Below are 8,628 nucleotides of genomic sequence, written 5' to 3' on the forward strand. Positions count from 1 at the left end.
ACTTTTGATGTTTAGTGTCCTGCCACCTATGTGGTAATTCATGGGTACATGTTTTTTTCCAAAGGGGATAACTATACATTTCTTGGCATTAAGCTTGAGCCCATGGCTCTGGCACCAGGCATCTGTTTCTGTAAGGCCCTTTTGTAGAATATCCATATCATTTGGGGATTCAATAATGGCTCCCATTTTGCAGTCATCTGTGAACTTTGTTAGTCAGAGTCCCTTAGTGTTGGCCTGTACTTCAGAGAAGTAGATGCCAAACAAGAGTGGTCCCAGGACTGAACCCTGAGGTACTCCACTTGTCACTTGTCTGGAGTCGGCTACTTTTACAGTCTGGGTTCTGTCAGTTAGCCAGTTGGCAACCCATCGAGTGATGTAGGGATTTATGCCCAGCTTACTAAGTTTACTTATGATTCCAGAGTGGGGGATGGTGTCGAAGGCCTTGGCGAGTCCATCTAGGCTGTGTGGACCGCCTTACCCTCGTCCACAGCCCTGGAGACTGATTCGAAGAAGTCAATCAGATTCAGGAGACAAGATCGACCCTTCACAAACCCAGACTGGGTGGGGTCCAGTGTTTGAAGGTTGCCAATGTCTTTGTTTACAAGTTCTATGATAATGCATTCCATGCCCTTGCAGATCAGGATTGTTAGACTGATGGGACGGTAGTTCCCAGGATCCAATGCAGATCCTCCCTTGTGGAGCGGGTAACTGTAGCTGTGCGCCATGTGAGGCTGTGATTAAACATGACACTTAGGTGAGGTGCCAGTTCATTTTGTAGTTCATGTAGTACACAGCCTGGGATGTCATCTGGTCCCATTGATGCTGTATTCTTAGCTTTGGAGAGTGCGGTTTCTACCTGTGTGGCCGTGATTATCAGAATTTGGCAATCTTTTGGTATTGAGATGGGCCCTTTACGGGGTGAGAGGGGGATGAAGTTGGCACTAAATTGATTTGCTAGGATATTGGCAATATCCTTGGGATCAGTATATTTAATGCCATTCTGTTGTAGCTCAGAGCAGATCTGAGCATTGCAATTTAGATTCTTGACGTAACTGTAAAATGCCTTGTGGTTGTCTTTGGAATCTTTGGCAATTTTATTTTCGTAACTAGCTTTTGAGGATTTTATGAGGGATCTCAGCTTCTTACTGAGGCTGCTGAGGGAGTTTTTTGCATCCTGGGATTTTCTTCTTTTCTGCAACAGTTTCTTCCTTCTGTTGTATAGTTTGTTTATAGCAGGGGACCACCAGATTGGCTTCCTTTTTTTGGAGAAGAGAATCTTGGTTCTATTTGGGATGGCATGATTCATGCACAAGTGCATGTGCTCGTACAGTGCCTTAGTGTAGGATTCTGCAGTCAAACTTCCAGATCCCGTCTGCGTGGGTGTTGTGAAGTTTGTCACTTCTGACTTCAGTAGCATGAAGTTGGCTTTGGAGAAGTTTTTTAAGGAGGTTTCCGTACTAGGGGGTGGGGGAGGGATGTGGATGTCAAAGGTGATTTGCTTATGGTCAGACCTGACCAATGAGGGGGTGACCACTGATGTGGAGCATCTATCTCCCATGTTGGTAATGACCAGGTCTAGGATATTGGAGCACCTGGTGGGACATTGGATTAGTTGATCCAGGGCGTTGGAATTTATGAATTCCAAGAACTGTTGGGAAAAGGAGTTGGTACCTGAGTAGTTTTCCCAATTAATGGCAGGGTAGTTGAAATCACCCAGTATTAAGGTGTTTGGTTGTATCTTAATAGTTTCCAGTATGTTTAGAAAGGTGTAGTGAGAATCTTGGGGCGTGGTGGGGGATCTGTAGCAAGCTACAATTTGGATTGCAGTCTTACCTAGTGTTAGTTGCACCTGGAGAATTTCAGATGCATTGTGTTGGGCAACTAGCCTGGAGGTGTGAATATCCTTGGTGAATATGGACACTCCTCCACATTTAGTATTTCAGTCTTGGTTTAGTGGCCGAAAAGTATGGTAAGAATTGTAGCCTGGTATTGCAGGGGTGCTCTCTGGAGCCTTGAACCAGGTCTCAGTTACTGCACAGATATCGATGTTCACCATTTTTAGGAGTGCCTCGAGAGAGTGCATTTTGAGGTTTAGACTTCTAGCATTGAGTAGCATTGCCTTCAGATTTTGTATGCTTTTATCTGTTACAGTGGTGGATTTATCCTTTGAACCTTGCCTAAAAAGGCACTATAGGGGTGGCAAGAGCTTTAGCCAGTAACCTGAATCCCAGGGGTGACAGGTGCAGACCATCTCTGGCAAAGCATTGTGGTTTGTCGATCATGTCTTCCCAGGCAGACAAATACTGGATCCCCTTTGAATGACAATAGAAGCTTAGCCAATTGTTGAAGTCATCATTTTGTCCTTGTACTGTGGTATAATTCTGGGCGAAGGCTGGATGCTACTCAGGGCTAGGGTCATACCTGCCTGGGTCACATGATCCAAGAGCTCTTCCATGTCTTTTTTCATATAGTCCAGGGAGGTACGTCTCAAGTCATTCACTCCAGCATGGACAATGACAGAGTTATATTTGTACTTGTTGTGGAGTGACTTGAGTGCATGTGTTATGTGGCGGATCCTGGCACCCGACAGGAAGCTGACTGTAATTTTCTCCTTGTTCAGCCTGGTGAGGGGGACATCAGTGTGCCAGACTATAGAGTCACCTATGACTAAAGTGTTGGGTACATTGTCTTGCCTTAGGGTCTGTTGTTGGGTGGCACACTGGTGTTGTGAGCTATGTGTCACTTTGGTTGTGACTGGTGTTTGTTTGTGTTTCGGCTTCGGCGGTCCTTGTTGCTTGGGCAGGTTAATGTTAAGGGCCTCTGCATATGTGGGTTTTAGTCTTGCTATGTGTGGGTGTTGATGATGTGGGTTTTGAAGGGCTATGAGTTGCTTGAGGTGTAATGCAGGTGTTAACCTTCTCCTCTTGACTGTCTAGCACAATCTTGGCCGGAGAGAGCTTTGCTTCCAGTTTGGCTATGTAAGTGCATCTCTCGCAGGCTGTAGTGTTGGGTGGTAGGAGGACAGGATTGTCTGTGTACATGAGGCAGTTGCCGCACTGCCCTAGTATGCCCAGATTCACCAGGTGGACAGGAGAAATCACTGGAAGCTGAACCTTGGACATGCCTGTTTAGGTGCTTTTTTGTAAAGTTTAAGAGTAAAGTAAAGTTTATGTGCCACATAGAAGGACTTTCTGGCCACAGTGGCAATGTGGTGGTCAAAAGAGAGGTTGCTGTCAACCTGTGTTCCCAGATCTCTTATAACGCCTTCTATGTTCAATGGGCTACCATCGATGTGGTAATTCATGGGAACCGTTTTTTTTCCCAAAGAGGATGCTGACACATTTTTGGCATTGAGCTTAAGGCCATGGTTCTGACACCAGTCATTGGTCTCAGTGAGGCTGATAAGGGAGTTTTTCCAGTCTTGGGACTTCACTTTATTCTGCATCAGTTTCCTCCTTCTGTTGTAGAGTTTGTTTATGGCAGGGGACCACCAGATTGGCTTCCTTTTTTTGGAGGAGAGCATCTTGGTTCTATTGGTTATGGTGAGATCCATGCATTTGTGTACGTGTTGGTACAGTGCATTGATGTATGATTTGGTGGTCACGCAACTGATCTCCATTCGCATGGGTGCCGTGAAGTTAGCCACCTCTGTTTTTAGGAGCCCAAAGTTAGCTTTGGAGAAGTTTTTCATGGTGGTTACCTTTGCAGGGGGGGTGGATTTCCAAGGTGATTAGTTTGTGGTCAGTTCTAACCAGGGAGGAGTTGACTATTGGTGTAGAGCAACAGTCGCCCATGTTAGTAATGACCAGGTGAAGGCTGTTGCTACCTCTAGTGGGGGTAACAATGAGCTGGTCCAGGGCATTGGAGTTAATGAATTCCAGGAAACGTTGGGCAAGTGTATTGGTACATGAGTAGTTTTCCCAGTTAATGGAGGGGTAGTTGAAGTCGCCCAGTATGAGAGTGTTAGGTTGGACCCTAATATTCTCCAGGGTGCTCAGGAACGTGGAGTGTGAATCTTGGGACATGGTTGGGGACCTATAGCAGGCTATGACCTGAATCGCTGTCTTACCCAATGTTAGCTGCACCTGAAGTATCTCAGATGTGTTATGTTGGGCTACCAGTCTGGAGGTGTGCGCATCCTTTATGAATATGGAAACACCACTGCCTTTGGAGCTTTGGTCCAAGTTCTGGGGCCAAAAGGTGTGGAATGAGTTATAGCCTGAAAGTGCAGCAGTGCTTTCTGCTGCCTTGAACCAGGTTTCTATTACAGCACAAATGTTGATGTTCTCCATTTTAAGGAGTGCTTCGAGCGAGTGCATTTTGAGATTTAGACTTCTAGCGTTGAGCAGCATGACCCTCCAGATTGCATTTGTTTGTAGCTGTTATGGTGGTAATTTGTTCTTTGAAACACCGCCTAAAAAAGGCACTATAGGGGTGGAAGAACCTTGGCCAGTATCCGGAAGGCCAGGGGTGACAGATGCAGGCCATCTCTGGCAAAGCATCGAGGTCTGTCAATCATGTCATCCCAGGTAGACAGATACTGGATCCCCATAGTATGACACCAGAAATGTAGCCATTTGTTGAAATCAATAATTTTCTGCTTGTACTGTGGTATAATTCTGGGAGATGGTAGGATGCTGCTCAGGGCTAGGATCATACCCGCCCAGGCTACATAATCCGAGAGCTCCTCCATGTCTCTTTTCATGTAGTCCAGGGAGGTATGTCTCAGTCATTCACACCCACATGTACAATGACAGAGTCATATTTCTACCTGTTGTTGAGGGACCTGAGTGCTTGCGTTATGTGGTGGATCCTGGCACCTGACAGACAGCTGACTGTTACTTTCTCCTTATTCAGCCTAATGAGTAGGACTTGTGCCTCACTATCGTTCAAGTCGAAAAGTGTTTGTTTGCTGTTTAATTTAATTGTTTGGCTGCCCACTAAAGTGTGCTAGCCTGTACTACTGACTTACTGCCTTTTCTGCATTTCTGTGTGTTTCTATTTAAAAACAAAAAACAAAAAAATATTCCTTGTTTTCCTGCCTCTCCTAAACTAGTTAGACCAGTTTACAGGCCTTGCTGTATCCTGGGCTGTGTTGTAGTTCCTGTGTTGTCCATTGCCTTACTTGGATAGAAGGAAGTTTCTTAGCTCACCAGTGGGAGTGGGGAGCCTTGAATAGCCTACCTGTCCTTGAGGGAAGTGACCTCAGCACAAGAAGCTGTAGTAATTGGTCATTTTGGACCATTTCTAGCTCTTTTGAAGTTCCCTGGTTAAAATCTGCCTCTGGCATTTTTTTGAAGCCATACTGCTCAGACACAGCTCCACGTGGTCCTGTTGAGTCTTCCTGGCTGCAGAGAACTGAAAAAAGCGACTGCTTTCCTGATTAAGTATCCTGCTGTTTTTTTTATATTTGTTTTACATTCTACTGCTTACCTAGAGCAAGCTTTAACTGTTTTCATACTTATTTACTGCATTTTTTATTATCTGCACTTAAAAGTACATTTTAGTCGAAATTAGTCTAATTCAAGTCGGAAAGTGTTTGTTTGCTGTTTAATTTAATTGTTTGGCTGCCCACTAAAGTGTGCTAGCCTGTACTACTGACTTATTGCCTTTTCTGCATTTAGTTCGGAGTTGCCACTAGAGCACCATCGGGCAGCGCCGGTTAAACTATTTCTGGCTCCGTAAAGTGTGCTCTTCATTTTTTCCCTTACAACTGCTCTACTTGTAATCTAAACAGTCTATTCTCTACCTGTAAAGCTCAGCACTTGTTCCTAAAGCATTTTAGTCAGGTAAAGCACTTCTATATTATACAAAGTACTTCACTAGCTTAAAACCCCCTTGAGTACCCACTTCCCTATAGGTCCTTTCTGACTCAGTTACACAGCAAACTTTTTCATTTCTTCTAGCATGTCAAAGGGTCAGTTGCTAGCGTCCTCTCCTGCTCAGCTGGTGAATCTGGGAATATTGAGGCAATGTTACAATTGCCTCATGTACACAGACAACCCTCTCCTCCTCCCACAAAACACAAATACATGCGAGAGATGCAACTATATAGCCAAACTGGAGGCTGAGCTCTCTCAACTTAGGACTGGCAAAACCAGGCAGGAGGAGAAGGTAACCACACACACCATAAACCCAGTCTCACATAGAACTATCACAACTACAAATCAAACACATAAACACACAAAGACATACTCGGAGGCACTGATCAAAAATCTACCAAAACAGCAGAGGCCTCCAAAGCAGACACCCAAACAACTGCTACCTCATGACATAACACAAGCAATACATAGATCACAAAGTCAGTGTGCAAATCAGTCACAGCCCTTAAGGCCAAACACAATGCCAGACACACTTGTCATAGGTGACTCCATAGTCAGACACACTGACGTCCCACTCACCAGACTGAACAAGGAGAGGGTCACAGTAAGCTGCCTGTCAGGCGCTAGAATCTGCCACATAACACAAGCACTCAGGTCACTCCACAGCAAGTACAAGTATGACTCAGTCATTGTCCATGCCGGTGTGAATGACCTGAGACATACCTCCCTGGACTACATGAAAAGAGACATAAAGGAGCTCTCAGATTATGTAGCCCAGGCTGGTATGACCCTGACCCTGAGCAGTATCCTACTTTCACCAAGAATGATGCCACAATACAGAGACAAAATGATCAGTTTTAATAATTGGCTTAATTTCTGGTGTCATTCTAAGGGGATCCAATGTCTGTCTGGAATGACATGCTTGACAAGCCACGCTGCTTCGCAAGGGACGGCTTGCACCTGTCACCCCTGGGTTTCCGGATATTGGCAAAGGCTCTTGCCACCCCCATAGTGCCTTTTTTAGACAAGGCTCAAATTCTAAACCCACCGCCCTAGAAAACAATAATGGAAAAAATTTAAGGGTAATGCTGCTCAATGCCAGAAGTCTAAATCTCAAGATGCACGCCCTCGAAGCCCTCCTCAGTATGGAGAACATCGATGTCTGTGCTGTGACTGAAACCTGGTTCAAGGCTCCTGAGAGCACCCCGGCACTATCAGGTTTTACCTCATATCATGCGTTCTGGCCCCAAAACCCGGACCGTACCACAAAAGGAGGGGGTGTATCCATATTCATCAAGGATACCCACACCTCCAGGCTCGTGGCAACTCACGAAGCATCAGAGACCATTCAGGTGCAATTAACCATAGGCAAAACTGCTCTACAGTTTGTAGCATGTTACAGGCCACCCTCTCAAACTCAGGAACCCCACACAGCCTTCCTGAAGACACTGGAGAGTATAAATGTCTCTCCAAACACCATCATATTGGGTGACTTCAACTACCCAAACATAGACTGGGAACATTACTCAAGCCCCAATACCCTAGCCCAAAGGTTCCTGGAGTTCATAAACTCAAATGCTATGGAACAACTTGTCACCATTCCCACAAGAGGTGAAAATATACTAGACCTGATCATCACAAACATGGGGACAAAATGCTCCACACTGGAAGTATATCCCTCATTGGTGAGATCAGACCATAAACTAATCTCACTGGAGATCCACATCCTGCCCCCACCCCCAACAAAAAAGACCACAGTGAAGAACTTCTCAAAAGCCAACTTCACACTTCTTAAGACTGGTGTGGTATCCTTCAAGGCCCCTGAGCCATTGGAAACCACAACCCACGCTGCTGAATCCCTTACAAATGCTTTCTGAGCACCTCCATGATTGCATGGATCAAGCAATCCCAAATAAAATCAAGACCCTTTCCACCAAAGGCAAGCCCGATCTGGTGGACCCCAGCCATAAACAAACTTTACAACAAGAGGAGAAAGCTACTACAAGATAGAGCAAAATCCCTAAAAGGGAAGACATCTCTGATCAATACTAGTAAAAACTACGATCACTCATAAAATCATCCAAGGCCAACTTTGAGAGAAAAATCGCCAAGGACTCAAAAGACAATCATAAGGCCTTCTTTAGCTATGTTAGAAATCTGGGTGGAAACTCCCAGATATGCTCAGAATTAGTCCAAAATGATACAAAAATCACTGAACTCACAGACATTGCAAACATACTGGCAGACAGGTTCAGTGAAAATTTCTCCCCTCCCTCCCCCCCAAAAGGAGAAATATCTATCCCAGCAGAGTGTAGCCTCCCAATCATCTCAAATGCCCAGGTGAGAGCTGCTCTCTCTAAAGCTAAAAACACAGCATCAATGGGACCGGATGGTGTCCCCGGCTGTGTGCTACACGAACTCAATGAGGAACTAAACCCACACATAAGGCTGCTGTTTAATCTTAGCCTTACTACAGGATACGTACCCAAAGAGTGGCGTACGGCAACTGTGGTCCCACTCCACAAAGGCGGTGCTTCTACGGACCCTGGTAATTACCACCCCATAAGCTTAACAAGCCTGGTCTGCAAAGCTATGGAGAGGATCATAATGGAACTCATAAATAAAGACATAGGGGACCTACAGACATTGGATCCTACCCAATTCGGCTTTGTCAAGGGCAGATCATGCCTCTTGAACTTGGTTGACTTTTTTGAAACAGTCACCAAGGCCATTGATGAGGGTAAGGCAGTTCACACAGCCTACCTTGACCTTGTAAAAGCTTTCGACACAATACCCCACTCGGGTA

The sequence above is a fragment of the Protopterus annectens genome, chromosome 13.part0 (assembly GCF_019279795.1).
Source record: "Protopterus annectens isolate FY-2018-M chromosome 13.part0, PAN1.0, whole genome shotgun sequence".
Taxonomy (NCBI): domain Eukaryota; kingdom Metazoa; phylum Chordata; order Ceratodontiformes; family Protopteridae; genus Protopterus; species Protopterus annectens.